Source organism: Rousettus aegyptiacus, unplaced genomic scaffold, assembly GCF_014176215.1.
Source record: "Rousettus aegyptiacus isolate mRouAeg1 unplaced genomic scaffold, mRouAeg1.p scaffold_m13_p_12, whole genome shotgun sequence".
Taxonomy (NCBI): domain Eukaryota; kingdom Metazoa; phylum Chordata; class Mammalia; order Chiroptera; family Pteropodidae; genus Rousettus; species Rousettus aegyptiacus.
The window spans coordinates 10,206,115-10,226,136 of record NW_023416287.1 but is presented as its reverse complement, the minus strand read 5'-3'; the positions used below and the strand labels follow the sequence as shown (position 1 = coordinate 10,226,136).

At 53.8% G+C, this 20,022-nt stretch overlaps 1 protein-coding gene across 2 annotated transcripts in view; it reads right to left on the bottom strand.

Annotated features, from left to right (window-relative positions):
- Window positions 1-19,393, bottom strand: part of CDH22 (cadherin 22) — a 119,439-nt gene extending 100,046 nt beyond the window's left edge. The window contains exon 1 of one of the 2 annotated variants that reach the window (XM_016121236.2): window positions 19,318-19,393. The gene's annotated coding sequence lies outside the window, so the exon portion shown is untranslated. The remainder of the gene's footprint in view (window positions 1-19,317) is intronic. The other variant, XM_016121235.2, reaches the window with a different exon arrangement.
- Window positions 19,394-20,022: the final 629 nt, after the last annotated feature.

Below are 20,022 nucleotides of genomic sequence, written 5' to 3'. Positions count from 1 at the left end.
ATCTAGTACAACTACAGATCGTTGATAAACAGTTAAGTGGTTTGGATGCTTCTTCGTGGAGAAGGCTAGGCAGGTGATGGAGATGGTTTTCCATTAAGAAGAAAAGAGGGGAGAAAACTAAGACATTATTGAGCATTTACTGTATGCTTCTCACGGGTCCTCTTACCAACCCTGCAATACGGGTATTCTTTCACTCAAGGTACCGGTGAGGAAACTGAGGCTCAGAGGGGGAAAGAGACACACTTAAGCTCGTCAAGCAGAGCTGCTGGGATTTGGACCAAGCTCCCTTAGCTTTGTGGGCTCTCTCTCCTTTTCGCCATGTCCAGGGCGTTTTAATATGGTGCCGCACGGGGGAGTTGAGGTCTGAGCCTAACCAGGCCTGGCCTTCCAGCCTTATTCCCCAACATCCCCCGGGGGCTCGGTCTCACCCCATTAGCGCTGTTTTAAAAAGTGCGGACCGACCAGGGTGGCATTATTGCCCACATAAATCAGGCGGCTCCGAGTTCGGAACACCTTTAAACAAACAGCTGATGGGAGTGAAGTTCCAGGATCATTATTAATAGCTTTTCATTTCGGTGGCCGCTGTGCTGTGACATGCCTTCCCAGCAGAAGCCCCGCGCAGCCAGCCCCCGATCTGCTGATCCCCCGAGTCCGCCAGTCAGAATGAATGACTGTACCTTTGTGTTAATTGTGGAGCCCACGACACACGCGGAATGCTAATGGGGCCAAGTAGGAGGGGGCAGGTGCCAGTCTTGCCTGGCTGCTGGGCAGGGAAGGACCCCACCTCTGGCCCTCCTCCACAGCAGCCGGCAGCGGGATCTTTCTAACACTCTTAGCTGAGCTCCGCCCTCCTCTGCTCGCCAAAGCCCCATGGTTCCCGTGGCCCACGGCATTTGGCTGCCATTCAGGGCCCTTCAAGTCTCATCCTATTGCTCCGGCCTCCTCGCTTGCATCCCGGAAGCACCGACTCTGTACCACTCAAACGCCTTTCTTTCATTCACTCATTCATTCATTCATTCATTCATTCATTCTTTACTGGGCCCTCGGAAGGATATGGGGGATGAAGCTATGGAAAACATAGACATGGTTTCATGGAGTTTAACATCAGGCTGTGGGCTCTGAGCGGGGCTGCCCGGGGCCACTTCAGGGTTCGGCTCTTCATCTGTGTGACCTTGTGGGAAAGGTCTAACTCTCCAGTTTCCTGCTCTGTAGAACGGGAATCATAGTATCTGTCTCATAGGGTTGCATGAGGAGCTAGATGGCTAAAAATATACAAAAACACTTAATATACTTACGAGCATTTATTATTGAGCACGAAGGACTCAATTACTGTTAACTTTTATTATCATGAACTCATGACTTCATTAAAATATACGATAATGACCACAAAAGAAAGGTCCAGGGAGTAAGGGGAGCATCGGACAGAAGGGCTGGGCCAACCTGGCCTGATGTGGGGCTCTGGGAAGGGTTCCCTGGGGAAGCCCAATTTTCCCAAGCTGGAGGGATGAGTGGGATGTAGCCGAAGGGTGGGTGTGGGGAGGGAGAGAGGGCCGATGGGGGAGAGGAGCATGGATAAAGGCCCTGCGGCTGGGCGGGTTAAGGAGCTGACAGAACTGGCAGGCGGCAGACGGCCGGCGGGTCTGGAATGATGGGGAAGGAGGAGGAGAGGAGACTGTAGGAGCAGGCAGGGGGCCGCAGCGCGGGGCCTCATGGGTCTTATTCAATTTTGAATTTCATCCCGAGAGCAATGGGAAGCTGTTGCAAGCTTCCGAAGCAGAGTGGCATGAACCTTACTTCGTTTTTAAACTCACCCAGGCCAACGTCTGTGTGAAACAGACGGATGCCCCTCATTGTGCTGAGACCCTCACTGGGTGGCTGAGAAAGAGCCTGGGAGAAGAGCCCGTTGTCCAGGTGAGTGATAACGGTGCCCTGGACCGGCGTGGGGGCAGTGAGGGTGGAGTGGAGGGGGCTGACCTAGAGATATGCAGGTGGTAGAATACTCGGGGCACCGCAGGGGAGCTAGGGGAAGTGAGGGAGAGCGACCTGCTGGGGAGGACTTCAAGGTGATCCCATTGGTGATGTGGGAAACAGAGGGGAAGTAGCAGGCTTGGAGGGTTGGGGACCATGAGCTCTGATTATATGCCCTGGTGGTCATAGGCCTCTGAGTCTTTGCATATGCTGTTCCTTCTCCCTGGCATGCCCTTCCCCAATCCTGTCTACTGATGGGGGATTTCTTTTTTTAATTACTCAAAGCCAGGCCTCAATGTCACCCCCAACATATGAAGCCTGTCTTGGCTATCCCAAATTTGGCCTCTCTCCCTTCTCTGTACGAACTCGTGACTTCGTTAAAAGCTGTAATAAAGACTGAAGAAAAAAAAAAGATACAGGGTACAAGGAGAGCATCACCTGCCCCTCCCGGCCCCCCAACTTCACACTGCCTCACAGTGCCCTTGGTTGCTTCCACCTCACCTCCCTCCACGTGTTGGAGGGTCCCAGAGCTTGGTCTTTAGGTCACTCCTCTTTTCTGCCTACACTCACTCCCTCGGTGACCACGTGCCATTTCACGGCTTGGAGCCTCATCGATTTGCTCATGACACCCAGTGTGTTGGTCTAACTCAGCTATCTCCCTCTGTAAACCCCAAGTCCTATATCCACGTGCCTGTTCAGCATCTCCGCTTGGACGTCTAAAACACACCTCAAAGTCATCACGTCCAAAACCAAACGCCTCACTTCTACATCTCCCCAACGCAGACAAATAATAATAAAATAAAATACATTTAAAACGGCTCCTCTTCCAACTTTCCCCATTTCAGTAACTGGCAGCTCCATTATTCCAGCTGCTTCCCCCAAGAGCCTTGGTGTCATTTTTGACTTCGCTCTATCTCGCAACCCACACCAGATCCATCAGCAAATCCCGCCAGCTCCGACTTAAAATAGATCCAGAATCTGACCATTCTCATCACCTTCGTTGTCAGCAGGCCGGGCCAGGCCCCCATCATCTCTCACCTGGGTTATTGCGGCAGCCTCCTGACTGGTCTCCGTGCTCCTGCCTTTGCCCCCTACAGAATGTTCTCAGTTATGGTGTTAAAACATAAATCAGATCATAACACGCCTCCTCTCAAAATTCCTTCGGCTTCTCATCTCACTCAGAGTAAAATGGCTCAAAGGACCCGACGTGATCTGGCCTCTTGTTACTTCTCTAACCTCCTCCTACCATCCCTCCCTCCCCCCCTCATTTCGACCGCACTGGCGTGCCAGCTCTTCTCTGAATAGAGCAGGCATGTTCCCATCTCGGGGCTTTGCCCCTGATACCTGCCTGGCTTGCTCTCTCCCTTCCTTCGGTGGCTGGCTCAAAAGGCTGAGCTCAGTGAGACTCTCCCTGACAACCTGAGACAGAACCACTCCTCCACCCTCCAGGTCCTCCCTGTCCCCTCACCCTTTCCCCCTGCAGAACTTATCACTGTCTGACGAATCGTAAATTTACCTATTATTGCCTCCTTGCCCTTTCACGGAAGTTCTGTGTGAAGGGGTTTGTCTTTTGTGCTTAGTGCTGTATCATCAGCACTTAGAACAGTGCTCGGCTTATAACAGGTTCTCAGTGGCTATTTCTTGAATGACTGAAATAATTGTTTTTAAGTATCTGTCTACTTGTTGGTCTATTTCTTTGTCTCTGCCAATAGACAGTAGGCAGCAACTGGATCCAATTCTCCACTGTTTTTCTGGTGTCTAACACAGAGCCCGCACAGAGTGGGTGCTCATTAAATGTTTGAATAAACAAATGAATAAATGATAGAATTTCCAGATGGGTTGCCTGGGGTGGAGTGACGGAGGCGGGTATTGAGATAGACAGAGTAGCCGTCTGAAGCCTCTTACTTCCTTTTGCCCTCCCTGCCTCTCTCTGGGGACTTGGGGGCCACCTTGGAGGGGAAGAGGCTGGAAACCTGAGCCAAGGAATCTCCAGAGACTGGAAGAGACAGGGGTGGAGATTAGGAGCGGATGCTGAAAGAATCTGGAAGTGAAGTTTTCCTTTGGGGCCAACCTACGGATTTAGAATTCTGTCTGAGGTTAAGAAATCTGAAGTTTTGGAACAAGTCAAGGGTTTAGGGTTAGGATTTGAATTGAGGCTTGTGGTTTGAGGAAGAGGGATGAAGTTTTGGATTTAAGGTTAAGATTCGGGGTTTCTGGTTATGGCTGAGAGTTTGGGAGTTGGGCCAGATGCTCGTGGCCAACTAATTTTGAGAGTGGGTCAAGCGGACTGGAATTTTGGTAAGAAAACGGGACAAAGTGGAGGGTGGTATCAGGGGCCCAAGTTGAGGACATTTATTCAGTTTTAAAAGCCTCTCTGCCAGGACACCATAAGACAGAAACTCATATTGCACAGCAAAGTTCTAGAAAAGAAGTTCTCCACCAGAGACAGTCTTGCCCGCCATGGATGCTGGCAATGTCTGGACACATTTTTGGTTGTTGCAACTGGAGGAGGGGCGCTCTTGGTACCTAGTGAGTAGAGACCAGGGATGCTGCTAAACATCCTGCCACACACGGTAAAGCCCTCCGCAGCAAAGAATTATGGGCCCCAAATGTCAGTGGGGCTGAGATTGAGAAACCCGATGCTAGAGGATGTATCCGTTCTCCGAAGGGTTAGCCAGGGGCTAATCCAGGTGGGCCAGGAATGAGGATGTGAGTGTTCAGGGCTGAGGTCTGCATGATGCTACCAAGTGAGGTGTAGGCGCCCACAGTCGTCCTTCTCACAGCTATTTCTGGCTCTGGCAGACGCAACACAAGATGAAGAGGGCGAGGATGGAGATGGAATTTATAAAGGTCGGAGGGGGAGATAGGCAGAGAGTCGTAGAGAGATGGCGTCTGGGGAGGCCAGTGTCTGAGGTGAGTTCTGCGACTTGTATGACTGCCTGTTCAAGATAGAATCGAAATAATAATAACAATAATAATAATATAATTATATTAGTAGTAGCAATAGCTAACACTTGCATAGCACTTACTCTGTGCTACTCCAAGTGCTTCGCATCTGTTAACTCATTTTACACCTTCTGGCCAAGCCTATATGGTAGGTGCTATTTGGAATCCTCATTTTACAGATGAGAAATTGAGGCACAGAGAGATTAAGCAGGTTGTCTGAGATCCCATAGGTCTGAGAGGCGGATCTGGCTCCGGAGTTTGTGCCTAAAGGCTCAGGGCTTGCATTTGCAGTAGAGGGGCTCAGGGTTTTGGGGGGGGGTACCCTGACTTCCTGTGCTGCTGTCTTCTTCTCCATCTGCATATGTAACATCTCATCGCACCCTCTCAACAGTCTCCTGAGATAGGTGCCATTATTACTGCCCTGTTCCAGTGATGAAGCAAGCAAGGCTCAAAAAGGTTAAGTCTGCCCAACACAAGCCCACTCTGCTTCTCTATGTTACAGCTTGGGGTCACCTCCGCACAGCCCTCAGTGGTCACACCTGATCTTCACAAACAAGGCTCAGGGTTCCAGGCTTCTCCTACTCATTGCTATGGACATTTTGGACCGGGTAATTCCCTGTTGGGGACCTGTCCTGTACATTGTGGGAAATCAGCAACATCCCTGGCCTCTACTCACTAAATGCCAGTAGCACCCCTTTCTCTAAAGTGTTACAACCCAAACTGTGTCCAGATAGTGCCAAATGTCCTCCAGGGGCCCACATCATCCCTGCCACCATAACAACTATTAAGAACAACTGCCCAAGAGAATAGGCAAGCAGGATCCTCTTGTGATACAGCCGATCATGGAAACCAAGGCCTGGAGAAAGGTAGTGTCTTGGCCAAGGTCACTCACAAAGTCAGGGGCAGGACTGCAAGCAGCACTCAGGTCCACTCCAGCCAAGAGGAAGGCCTTGCTGCTGAGCTTTCCTGCTGGAGCTGAGCTCCTTCTGGTCAAGTGTCGAGTGCCAACAATGTGACAGAAGCCCGTCCAGGTTGCCTGCCCCACCTCACACACGGGTCTCACTGGGGCAGCCTGTCCTTGCCCAAGCCCTCTGCTCTCCAGGTGAGCTGAGGCGGCACTCACCCCGCTCCCAGCTTCGGCGCCGTGAAAATAGTTTAGGCTTTGCTATCGGGTAGACCAGATTTCAAATTCCACCCCGCTACATCCATATGTGGGACTCCAGACACAGCACTGAACACCTATGACCCTCTGTCTTCCCATCTGAAAAAAGAGAAAGTTTGGACTAGAGTCTTTCAGAGAATTAAATCTTTCTGATTTTCTGACAAAGGTACCTCGTGTTTTACTCCCGACTGGACCACAACTCGAGGTGGCACTTCGAGCAACTTAGGGCCCCTCTCTAGACTCGGTTTCCTCCACGGCGGCCACACAGAGCTTCTTGCTGTCCTCTAACCACGAGCACATCCCTGCGTACGCCGTTCCCTCTCACGTGCTCTCTCTCCCTCGCCCACCCGGAGAACTCTTATTCATCCTTCGAGACCGATCCGCGTCGTCGGTTTCGGGAGGTCTTTCTTATTCCTGCAGGCAGAGTCAGTCTCTCCCCACCCTGTGCTGCCTTGGCACCTGCCACCCACTAACCCCCTGGAAGACTTGCTGGCCACTGCTGAGGCGTGTGCGTGGGCGCGTGTGTAGGTGTGTGCACGCACGCGTGTGTGTCTTCCCCCTAGACTAATATCCTGATAGTCATATTCTCAGTGCCTGGCACCGAGTAAGTGCTCAATAAATGTTGAATAAATAAGAATGAATGACTGGGGGCAGTAGGTGATTGCCAAGACCCTTAGTGGTTCCAAGACTCTAGAATGCGGGGAAGGAAGCCAACGGCTTGCTGTCACCCAGTCTCGCATTGAAAAGGACCGCTTCCACTTTCCGTCCCAGCAGGTGCCTGCCACCCCAGTCACCCACACAATCCGCGGACCCAGAGCGTGTCTTGGACAGCGACCAGACACTTCTTCGGAAATGCTTTCATCCCCCGTGGAGCTGCCGCCGCCGGGAGCTGTCTGTGCAGACCTGCGTCTTCACGTGCGCGTGGAGACGTGCACTCGTGGAGGAGGCCGTGCTTCCTCCATTTCTCAACCCATCCCAGCACGAGGAGTGGGCAGGGGTCCCCGTTGCTGACATTTATGCTTCTGAATACACAGCCTTCAACCCAAGCTAGGGGTGGATGCGGGAGTGGGGATGAGTATTTTAGAATTCCCTCCCTCTCTTATCTCCTCCGGAAATCTCTTCTCCTCCTCCTCTAAGCCACAATTTCTTCTCCTCTTCCTCTAAGCCGCATGTCCCAAATTGCCCTCAACCCCCTCTTCCAGGAAGTCCTCTCGCTGAAGAAACCAGGGGGAATAGGAGAGACGTGAAGAGAGAAAGAGAGAGGTGTCTCTGCTCTTTGAGATCTAATCATTCAACGAGTATTTTCAGAGAAGTTATAAAAACACTGTATGAGACTTAACTCTTTGGGACTTCAGTTTAATCACCTGTAGAATGGGGGCGGGCTGGATAAGGCTTCGTACAAAGCAAATCCTTAGACGGAGGCAGCTCTATAGTTTTCTATCAACTCTAGACATCAACTCCGGCTTCCGTGGAAAAACAGAGCTGCGCGTCCTAGTTCAGCTGCTTCCTTCCTGTGTGACCCTAGTTGAGCCCCTTCCTTCGTCCTCTGTGCTTCTGGTCGCGAAAGGAAGGGATTTCTGGTTTCTAAGTTCTGGTTTAGCTCTGGGGGGCCTGAGATTTTAGGATTCTATAATTAAGCCACCTCCTCTTTTCCCCTCCAACCCAAGGAAGGGGCGCAGCCTCAGACAGGAGGCAGATTGGGGCCAGAGCTTCCTGGGGTAGGGAGAGGAGGATCTGTCCTAGCTAGGATGTGAGAGACGAGTTAACAGCTCAATTGTTATTTCAATTACACGGATTATTTGAAAACAATGTTATGAGTTTCATCACTGACAACTCCGGGAAATGGCTGCTATGGCAACCAGGAAAAAGAATGGGCCTGACCAGCCAATCAGAAGTTTCAGCCTTGCCCTCAGTTTCTACAAGTCTCTTTTCGGTGGGGGTCCCTCCCATCCTCTGCTTGAGGAGGGGTTTGGGATGAGAAGAGAAAGAGAGGGGCAGGTGGATGGGCCACTTGGTAAAAAAGAAGAGGACAAATAAGGAAACTGAGGCCTAAGGAGAAGAGGAACTCTAGGAATTGGCTGCTTCTCCCAGATTCCTGGAGGGCAAGGACCACGTGTGGTCCACTGTCTCCTCCCCATGCCCAGCAGAGGCCTGACACAGAGCAGACACTCAGGACTATTTCCAGACCAGACCGTGTTTGAGGCGGGGGTTCCAGGACACACCCTCCAGTCCCTGCGCAGCCAGGCGGTGGGAGGGGATACTCTGAGACCCCCTGACAAAGTGTCCTGGTTCCCTTTCATCGAGGGGACCTAGCAATGGGCCTCACCTTTTATAGACAGGTAGAATATAGTCATGCCAGGAGCCTCCGCTGGGGCTGAGAAAGGGCAGGTGAGACCCGCAGGGGCTCAGAGGTGCCTCTGAGAGCCCGGCCTCCCTGTCCCTTCTGTCCTCTGCAGAGGCTGCCTCCATGTGCAATTTCCCGGGCACTCCGGCGGTCTCCAGAAAAAGCAGTTTTTCTTTGACATCTTATGCTCTCCTTATTCAGAAAGAGGCCAGTTTGAGGGGCAGCTGGCTGGACTCTAGCTCTGTGAAAATCCAGTTCTGAAAACCCATTTCCTATCTTGCTTGAGCTGCTCTGCTGCCCACTCCTCTGTCCCTGAATCCCTCATCAATTTTATTTGACAAACTCTTTTGTAGGGTTCACTAGTTGCCAGCATCGTCTGAGCATTTTCCAAATATTAGCTCGCATAATCTTCACAATCTTGTGAAGCAGGTACTGCGATATCATCCCCCTCTCACAGATGGGGAAGCCGAGGTGGTTAAGCAACTTGTGAGAGGTCAGGGAGCTAGGGAGGGGCAGCACAGGGACTCAGTCCCAGACAGTCTGCCTTGAGAGTCCAAGCTCTTGGCTACTATCCCAGTTCCTCCTGACAGAAGATAGCCTGGCTTGAGTCTTGCCTGATGGCCATTGGACTCATAAAAATCCAACTTTTATTGCTTCATCTTCTTATATCAGGAATACCTCAAGCGCTTGCCCTAAAATTGATGCACTTTTTTTGTGTGTCTTCCCAGTAAGGGAATAGTAGGAAGACAGACAGATATAGTAGAGCAGGCAGCTCTAGATATTGTTGATGGGTGGTATTCCTAGACCAATGCTGGCCCTCACACAGCCCAACGTTCTGATCTGTTTGTAAAGTGGGGCGAGCCCCTTCATTAATTTGGTACCTACTCTGAGCAGGACACTGCGTGCCGATGACCTCATTCATTCCCAGTAACAACTCGGCAAGGGAGGTCTTATCTTCCTCCATTACAGATGAGGGGACTGAGGCTCAGAAAGTCAAAGGGACTTGTCCAAGGCCACTCGGTCAATATGTATCAGAAGAAGATTGGTGCCCCAATCTGTCTCCCTCTGTCTGTCATTAATATAAGACATGGTTCCTGTCCTTGAGGGACCATCAAAGAGATAAGACAGGTAACAATGGCTCTCGAAGGGCTGAAAGGGGGTGCTCAGACTGAATGGATGGACGAGCTCAGCCCAGGTAAGCAAAGGTCCGCAGGTAGGAATAGACCTGGGAGCAATGGCTTAGCTGGAGAAGGTCTGTGTCAGGGCTCGGCGGGTGACCATGTCAGATGCCAAGCAGATGATTTAGAGTGGACGGGTGAGGCCATGGGGACCCATAGCTGGCTCAGGAGCCTCTTTCCCTCCCTCCTGAGGCAGCCTCCCGCTCACACGGCAGAGCAATTTCCCAAAGCATTTTCTCTAATTTGTGATTGTTTTCCTAACCCAGAAGCAACCAGAGTCGCCAGCTTCTCCCAGCCCACAAACAAGCCAAGCACAAGCAGAGCTGAGCTGCCAAAGCTGTCGGTCTCCACCCACAGTCCAGCCCACTCAGGGACCTATGAATCCAACCACACCCAAAGCCTCCCCTGTGGGGATGGTCTCCGTGGGATGACTGAGTTGATGCAGAGACCCAGGAATAGCTTTAGAGCTGGAGCCACTACCTGCCCACTGATAGCACCTGAAGGAGAGTGAGGTCTGGTCCCTGGGATGGGGGTGTCATGAGGGCTCTGTCGGGGGGGCGGGGGGCCAGAGCAAGCTCTGAGTCCTGCTGATCCAATTTCCTTGGTACCTTTTCCCTTAGTATCTGTCCCTTGTTCTCCATGGTCTCATTCAAGCTCCAACCCCACTTTATCTCCTGAATGATCTCTGCTGCCCCTGCTCCTCGCTTCCTTTCTCTTTCCTTCAAGTCAATCCTAAAACAATGCCATCAGCATGATCTTCCTAAAGTTCAACTCCAGTCAGCAACCTTCGTTAGCTCCCTATTGCCTGCATTCCTCAGCCTGGAGTCGCACACCTGTATCCAGCTGACCTCCCCCCTTCTGGCTGTTTCCTTCCTCTGTTTTATGTATTCTGTGCTACAGTCTAACCAGGCAGCTGGCTGTCACCCCAAACATTCACCGAGCTTCCTCCCCTTTGTTCATACTGTCCCCACCACTGGGAGTGCCCTCCTGGTCACCTCCACTAGCAGCGGTGCCGTTCTAGACATCAACGCACAGCTCAAATGCTACCTCCCAATGAAACCTTCCTTAATCGCTTCAACCAGATATCATCAAGCGAGCCACTTCGTCGAGGCACATTGTTGAGTACCCACTATGTGCCCAACTGTCTAAAGGGCCCTGATGGTAGGAGGTCAGGCAGCTAAGGGTCCTTCATGGGGACAGCCTGCTATGTATGCAGGGCATGCACCTGCATACACATACACACACACACACACGGAACTCAAAGGGAAAAGTACGGGCAAAATAGTGCATATCAGGAGTTAACACTTACAGAGGATAACTATGGGCCAGGCACTGTTCTAAGTGCTTTACTTCTATTAACTCATCTAACCCTCTTAACACACCTGAGATAGATGCAGATGAGGGAACTGAGGCCCTGGGTTGGGCCACTTATTTAAGGTCACTCCGCTCCTAAGTGGCAAGGCCAGGACAAAAGCCTGGCAGTCTTGCCCCCGGGTCTGTGCTCTCCACAGTGCACAGCAGTGTGGTATAAATAGGATTGTGGGAGGAGGGTGGACAGAGAGATTCATGACAGGTCTCCCAGATTTCCCAGGCCCCCTCCCCTGCCTGCTGTAATCTCCCCCTCTGTCAACCTAGTCCCCTCCCCTTCGAGCCCAGGTGAGAGGCTCATTTGAAAAATGCAAATGAGAATAGACTAAACTAAGGCCAAAGGGCTCAGTCTGCCTCTGAGATGCTGCAGGATCCTGGGAGAGCGCCCTTCTCCCCCTGGACTTCAGTTCCCCGTCTATCTATATAAATATATCTCTAGATGGTTGAGCCCATCAAACCCCAAAGCCGTTTCAACTCTAACATGCATAATCCTACACACAACTGCTTGGATGATAGAAGACAGAGCCCAGAGCCTCTTGGCCTTGGGGCCTGGCTGCACCTTCCAAGAACTCCCTCTTGTCTGTGAATACACGATTTCAGCCCCTGGTTCCTGCGGGCCCCACTGTGAGGCCCAGTCCTATATCTGTCTGGTCACTGAATCTGTTGGGCTCGTCACTGCCCATCATCTTGTCTGCCCACTGACCTGGATCCATCTGCCTCGGTTACCCATCCATCAGCCTGCCTGGGCCCATCCACCTTGTGTCCCCTGCTTGCCTGGTGTCTGTCACTCTGCCCATCACACACACAGAGTCCTCATCCCTTACTTTGCAAGCACCACGTGACAACAGAGAAACAGGGTGGGGTCTCCCGCTTTTTCGCATATAGTGAAGTCCAGTCTTAACATCAGAACCTGCTTATCAGGAGCCAAAACAACTCTCCGCCATCCAGCATCCTCTCCCTTTCCTGGGGACCCTCCAGCCCTCTCCTCACTGGGCCCGAGGGCCTCTACTTGAGCAATCTGGTCAGGGTCACATGCCTCCTGCCAAAAATGTCCAAGTGGTCCCTGAGGAAATCATCGGACAAGAGCGTAGAGATGTGTGTACAAGGATGTTCATCGCAGAATTGTTTGTAATCGCAAAGAATTGGAAACAGCCCAAATGTCCAACAGTAGGGGCTGGTTAAATGAATTATGGTCCAGCCACACAATGGAGAACCATGCAGCTCTTAAAATATGATGATGTAGATGTATATTTATTGAAATGGCAAGACATTCACAATATATTATCGAGTGAAAAAAGCAGGTTACAAAGGATATATATAAAGCGAGATGCCATTTTTATTTTTTAAAGATCTATATATGTCAAGAAGGATATGCACCGAAATGGTAGCCAAGTGGTGGTGGGATTATGGCTAATTAAAAATGCTTTTGTATATAAAAAGATACATACATATACATGCACACATATCTATAAATTTACGCACACATACACAGTTGTGTGGTTGCTCTGGATCGAACACTTCCTGTGTGCCCAGTGCTGAGTCCTTTGTCTCTATAACCTCATTCCCTCTTTCCTACAGTCAGACAAGGTGGGTCCATTAAAACCGTCTCACAGATGAAAAAACAGAGGCTCGCTGGCCTAGTCTGTGGCAGAGCCAGGATTCCAACTTCCTCTCTCTCTCTCTGACTCTAGAGCCCACGCTCTTAAACAGTGGGTTGTCACATTTCTCATTTTGTTTATCTGTAACTTGCTTATTTTAAAAAATAACATTTTTACTTGAGTGATAAAGAAATGACAGAAGTTAACAAGACAAGGGAGAAAAATGAGGTGGGTGAACTATACGCAGCCAATATATCCTCAACCTCTGGGGTGTCTGGCAGCTTTTCGGCAGGTTTTCTCTGTTGGTCTATCCTTCCATCCCACCATTGGCTCCTCCTGGACAGCAGGCCGATCCGGTCTGCTCTGGGGGGATGAGGGGCAACCCTGGGCTGTACGTGGTACAGGCTTCAATGCTGCATGGCCCAAGGCCTCCTCTTTAAGCCCAAATTTAAGTCAGTAAGCATGCTCGGCTTGTGCCATATGCTGTGCTAATCACGGGGGGAGGCCAAAATGAAAAACAAACAAACAAACAAATAAACAAACAAACAGTGGCCACCTTCAGGGTCTTCTCATCCAGGCTGCACTATGAACATTATGAGCTGCATAATTCTTGGGGGCGGCGGCGGGAAGCGGGGCGGGGGGAGGCTGTCCTGTGCGTTGTGGGAGGTTTAGCAGCAGCCCTGGCCTCTACCCACTAGATGCCAGTAGCAACCTCCTCTCCACTTACCATAACCAGAAGTGTCTCTAGAAGTTGCGAGATGTCCCCTAGGGGGCAAAATTGCCCCTGGTGGAGAACCACAGATCTGGTAGATGATAGATACAAGGCAGGCAGTAAACAAACAACAAAAAAAAAAAAAAAAAAAAAAGAAAAGAAAAGAAAAAAAAAACACCTAAACTAATTACTATGGGCTGAGTAGAGATGGGAGTCATATGTGCCTGAATGGGTTAGAGAAGGCTTCCTGGAATGCACTTGTCCTTGAAATTCACGGGTCTCTCAAGGTTCTTTTCATTCTATAAACTTATCCTGGGTCTCATACATCTGTGGCTTCGGAGATCTGTTTCTGGCCTAGAACTCTCAAGGTGGGTCCAGCCAGTTCTGCACAACTATCCAAAGGGCATCTCCACCGCATGTCCCGCCCAGCATCTCGCACACGCCCTGTCCACGGCTGGTCTCTACCTCTTCTTGAAAGCCCTGCCCTGCTCCTCGCTCGACCCACACAGGCTCCCATGTTAGAAACGGCGTCTTTCTCAACCCCCCATGTCCACAAAGTCCCCCAGCTCTGCCTGGTCTACTCCTCTCACCCTCACAAGTCCTCCTCTACTCCCCAGGCCCAGCCACCAGCATTGCTGGACCCCGTCTTTCCCACCAATCCATCCTCCACTCAGCAGCAGGGTAAGGCGTCTAAAGGTAAATTGCGCCATGCCCCTCACTTGCTGAAAACCCTCCAGTGATTCCCACTGCTCCCAGGATGAAGTCAAAGTTCCTCCTCGTAACCTTCAAGACCCATAGGACTCGGCTTCCGCCCACTTCGCTGGCCTCATTTCCTGTAACTCCCACACCCACGCCGCAGGCTCCACAGGACTCACTTCGGCCAACTGAACTTGCAGTTCCTCCAGGATTCTCCATCACCTCCAGGCCTTGGTACCCCACCACCCCTTGGCCTGGAGCCTCCTTTCCCTGCTCCCACCCTCCCCACCCCTTTCATCCCCTCAGAAGTACTGCTTAACCTGCAGGTCTCTGTTTAAACATCACTTCCTCTTGGAAGCCTCTGCTGCCCATCCCTCCATTGGCTCTTATCATGGCTTATGAGAATTGTTTGATCGTCTCCTTCCCAGGACCACCAGACTCCTGCTGGCTGGGATCCTGTCTGCTTGGTCACCATTGTTTCTCTAACATTTAGCACAATGCTTAGCACATAGGAAGCAATATGTGTGTGACTATGTTTTAAACTGGATAATGAACGGGTGGATGCTCAGACAGACAGAAGGATGGGTGGATGCAAGGACTAGGTACTATTTGGGTTAGGTCTTTAATGCGTTGAGAGATCTCCAGGGAAAGGGAGTTCAGGTAGAAGGCAGGTGTGGCTGAAAGCGGGAGTATGGGATTGGAGGCACAGTGGGAGATAAAGGAGGATGCAGACGGATTACAAGGACCTTGAATGTCATGGTGCGGAGTCTGGACTTAATTCAGTAGGCGATGGGGAGCCATGGAAGGGTTTTAATCAAGCAAGTGACACGATCCCACCTGTGTTAGAGAAAGATCATTCTGACTGCAGCAGGGATTGCAGTGGAGAGGGTGTCAGAGGCTGGAAGGCCATGGAGGAGTCTGCCATAAAGCTTTAGGCAAAGCCAGCGAGGTCTGAGCCAGAGCAGGGATCATGAGATGGATGGGAGGGGACAAAAGGTAGACCTAGGGTGAAATGAATCTGGGAGAATCTAGCATGTTCTGACACCCCGGCCGCATGCAGGAACTGGGCAGTCCCTTAAAGGAGCCCGAGGTCAGAGACGGATCCTGGGGGTCCTGACTCAACTCTACCCTCCCGCAGGGGTGCAGGCAACCAAAGTCATGCACAAAACCAAACAGAGGGACAGCGCCTTCAGTCCAGAGGGAACCAAGGGACACAAACAGAGAGAAAATAACAATAACCAAACTGTTTCATCTATGGAGTGCCCTGTGTGCCGGGCACTGTGCTAAGCACTATGCATACTCATGCACCTTTAATGTTCACAACAACCCAGTGAAGGAGGTGTTACTTTTCCCCTCCATTTTGCAGAGGAGGAAACCAAGGCTCAGAGAGGCAAAGTATCTCGCCCAAAGTCACACAGCCTTCAAGTCACAAATCCAATCTGGTCCAACCCCGATGCCCATGTTCTTAATCAGCTGTTCATCTCACACAAAGGAGGGAGCTGGTAGCAAGTGGATGGCTGAAGGCTCCTGGGTCTGGTGAGGAAGCAGGAAGTTCCCAGCCTAATCCCAGCGGGACAGCAGGAAGAGGCCTGCTCATGGGGGCATCGAAGGAATGGAGGGGAGGAAGGCCATTCCTCCGGGTTCCTGCACTTCACGCGTCCAGGCTCAGACTCATCTATTCGGAAATGTGCGTCCCCACTGTGGGTCACTAAGAGAACTGGGTGAGGGAGTGAGTAGGGTGCAGATCCTTAACCCCGGCTGGGCTGCCGTCATGGAAATTAAAGAAAGGCATCCTCCTCTGGGGACATGTAGTCCCACAAGCCCAGGGCTGGTGAGCATATGAAGCCTTTTTTGCATGTGAGGACAAGGGCGCCTTCCTCCTTTAGGACACCTGATTCGTTGAGTGGAGCTTAAGGTGGATTTCAGCCCCTACTCTCCTCCTTCACTGAGTCCTCGTGGACCGTCAACAACCTGCCTAACTGTACATGCCAGCCATGCCTCCAGTCTCCCTGTCCTACACCCATTTTTCAGTAGCCACTGAAAAATGTCCCCTAGGGCAGATACATTGAGCTCAGATCATTCCACAGACTTAGGTTTCTTGTTAATCCTTACTTCTGCCATGGGAGAAAAGACCAAGTCCTATTTACCCATTGCTCTTATGAAAAGTTGAGGTAAGAACCTTTCTTGATGGTTAGGGGTGGGGGGAACATCAGGTTTTTTTTTTCTAGAGAGGTTCAAAACACAAGGTTCCAGGAAGCAGAGGCCTCTAGGCAAGAGCTCCATCTTAAGGGCACTCTTAAGGTGGGTGGAGGGTACGCCCACTATCACTGGGGGCAGAAGGCTTCTCTCCCTGAGCCTGGACTGGTCTCTTCTCAGCCTGATCACAGTGGATTTCCCTTCTTGGCCTCCTTGGGGTAACTCTGGGGCCCCACACCAAGCTCCCCTCCTCAGGGTCTCCTCACCCCGGGAGCCACCTGACTCCACCCTCAGCTCCTGACCCCTCCCTGGCTGAGCTGTGTTGGCTGCTGCCTGAGTTATATAAACAGGAATCATTCTCTCTCTTGGAATACCTGAGGCTGCATTTCCGAATGGAGCTTCCTGATGGAAGAAAAAGGGGGCAAGAGAGAGAGAGAGGAGAGAGAGGAGAGGGGGGGGAGAGAGAGAGGGAAAGAGAGAGAGGGGGACAGGGGGAGAGGGGGAGGGAGAGAGGGAGAGAGGGAGAGAGGGAGAGAGGGAGAGAGGGAGAGAGGGAGAGAGGGAGAGAGAGAGAGAGAGGAGATTTAATTGGCTGACTCCTGTTATCCATGTGGTAAATAACTGGCTGCTCCAAACTTTGCTAACTCGGAAGAGACTGGTCCCTTTGGGGTCCCTGCCCGGCACCAGCCCAGCCCCCTCTCAGTGGACCTCCAACACAGTCCTGCAGAATCAGACCCTGGGGAAGCAGCAGGGGGACTGGAAGTCCTGCCTTTAGGCGTAATTACTCCAGACCACCAGTAACGTCCTGAGATCGCAGCCACTCCCTGCACACATGCGTGTTATAGAAGGGCTGTCACTTGCCTAGGGTCACACCCCACCTTTAGCGGCCGAACTGAGTCCTCAGTGTCTGTTATTTAGGTTTCTCCACCAAAGACATTTCAACAGCTTTCCCTGGCACTGGTCTGGGAGCGCTGGGGGTCTAACTTAAACACCTCTTGCTGCATCGAAGCAGGTATCTTCTTATTCTGCTTGCAGTGTAAAAGCAAGGAACTGCTCCATTTCCCCCCAGATCTGCCCACATGGAAGGAGAGTGGGTGAGCCCTGGAAGTCAGGACACCTGGGTTGCCATTCTGGCTCTGGATATAGCTCATTGGGTGCCCCTGGCCTCTGTTTCCAACACTTTAACATGAGAAAGAGGGGCCCCCAGGTGGTCGTTAATTGCTCACAGTCAGGAAGAGGGGAGGGGCTTCTCATCTCCAGGAGCCAGCTGAGAGGGTCCCTCAGGAGGGGCAGCTGCCCCTTAGCTGGGAGAGACGTGACGGGCTTAGCAAAGCACCTGCCCCAGAGGCGCTGGCAGGGGTGGCCCCAGAAGGGCACGCACATATACCCGCAGGAAGCAGTGTTTAAATGTCGACGGCGGCCTTCCCTTCCAGAGGAATCAAAGAGGAGCGTCCCAGACACTGGGAAAGAGAGAGAAACGGGCGGGGGAGGGGGGGCGGGATGCTGCGGCGAAGTAGCTGGGGAGGGAGCGGGTAGGGAAGAGGCCATTGCTGCAGAGAGAAACTGAGGCAGGCAGGGTGGAGGAGGAAACGGTCATAGATGGGCAAAGCCCAAAGGATGTCATTATGGGTATAGAGGCCAAATTCCAAAAAGGGCTGTAGGAGTAATTAAGGGGGACAGAGTGGGCATTGACTGACAGACAAGTATAGGGGAGCTAATGAGGGACAGAAGGCGTGGTGGTTAGGGAGGCGCCATAGGTTCCGAGGCAGTGGTAATGCTGAGATTGGGTAGTAGCGCTGACTAGTGGGGGAAGATTGAATCCAGAACGCCACCGGAGGGGCGCAGAGAGGGCCGGCCGCCGCCAAAGCCCTCGAATGAGCCGCTGCTTGTGCTGTGGGCACCTTGGCCCGCCCCAGAGACCTGGAAAGAGCTGGAATCAGACTCATGGAAAACGGAGTTTGCTTGTGCAACCGCCAGTCAGGCCTGAGTGGTAGGAGAGAAGACAAGGGGGTTCCCAGAAGCGTGAGGGTTGGAAGCCTCCCGCCGGCTTCAAGCGGCGGCCCCTCTGCCCGCCAGCAGGGGGTGCCCCTGCAGCTCGGGGAGACCTCGAGGGACTCCAGGTCAGCAACTCCAGCTGCAGCCAGGCCTGGTGGTGTCCAGCCGCGCCCCAACTGGGACAGGGGCCTGACAGTGCCAGAAAATAGCGAGAGGGGAGGTCAAGTCCGGAGGCGCGAGTGAGACGGGTCCGGCCCAAGCCCATTGCCAGCATCCAGGGCGCCCACACAATCCATGCCTCCCCTTCCTGCGTCCCAGCCCTCCAGAGTCAGTCTCCAGTGGCGCTCCCTTTGGACGTGAGGCCGTCGGTCCCTGTCCTTTTTCCGTGGAGGGAACAGTGTTCCCAGAGCCGGGTCCTAGGGAAGAGGGCAGCGCTGGCCCTCTCTCGCTGCCTGTCTGCGGGTGGGCCCGACGGCTCCAGGGCAGCGGGTATGAGCTGGTGGGGCGGCGAGGGTCCCCGTGGGCCAGCCCCCTTCTTCTCCCCGAGGTGGCTGCAGCCGTGCGTGCCGCCGCGGCTCCAGTCGGCCCCTGGGTGCCCCCGGACACTGCACGACCTCGCACACACACACCCGCGCGCACACGCTCACGCCGTGCGGTATTTCCCGGCCCCGGACCCCGCCTCTGGGAGGGGCGCGGGAGCCGAGCCCCGATGCCGGGGGGTGGGGGGCGCCGGGGACGCCGGGGTCTTGGCCCCCGTGTCTAGGCTGTGCGCCCCCTCCCCGACCACTTTCGGCGCGCGGGGGTGATCCCCTGGCGCTGTCACCCTTCGGCCCGCGGGCGTTCCGGAGGCTCCGGGTCTCGAGCGACCAGGGTGGGTGGGGGCGGGTGGGGGCCGCGGGCTCCGGGCCGAGAGGAGGCTCGGCTCCGCGCCGGGGAAAGTTTGGACGTGGGAAACTCCCTCCCTGCCTGCCCCGCCAAGAGGAGGGGGCGCGCGGGGGCCGGGCGCGGGAACCCTGGCTCCCCCTGCGGCGGGAGGCTCGCCCCCCGCGCCGCCCGCCCGGCGGCTCCAGCGGGCCGGGGGGCTCCCTCCAGGCTGGGCAGCCTCCCCTCGGCGGCGATGTGGCCGCCCCTCCCGCGGCACCCCGCGCTCTTACCTCGGGGAGCGGCCCGGGGCTCCCCCCAGTCCTGCCGCCTCGGGGCGCTGCGTGCGGCGGGAGCCCGGGCGCCGGCGGGCGGGCGAGTCCGGAGCCCGGCGGCCGCCCGGAGGAGCCGGAGGGAGAGCGGGCGCGAGAGGGGGAGCCGCGGCGGCGTGTGCGCGCGTGTGTGTGAGCGAGAGAGCGAGAGAGCGAGGGAGCGAGGGAGTGAGCGAGCGGGAGCGAGGGAGGGTGCGTGTCTGACTAGGGGGGAAGTGTGCAAGGGACGGATCCCTTCCTTCCTCCCGCAGCCTCTGGTGGAGACTCCGAGAATGCAGCGCCCGCCGGGCAGGAGCGACGCGTCGCGCGGAGCTGCAGGCGGCCGCCGGGCCCCTGGACCCTGCAGCGGGGGAGCCCGGGTCTCCGCTCCCCGGGTCGCGCCCTTCCCCCGCCGGGCGGAGCCGGCCTCTCCATCCCACCCGCGGCCCAGTCCCAGGAAACCCCCGGGGGGCGGTGCCCCTCCTTCCTGCAACCCCATATCCATGCGAAGGGAGCGCCCCCAGGAGGGGGACCGTCTCCCGCCTCTCCTGGCAGCTTCTCCGGAGACCCCAGTTTGAGACCCGACCCTTCTCTGCCGCCTGACTTTACTGAGTCTAAGGTCCCCCCATTTTCCCCACATACTATGGGAGCCCGGCTTCAGAGAAGGGGGGTGCAGGCGAGGGTGGG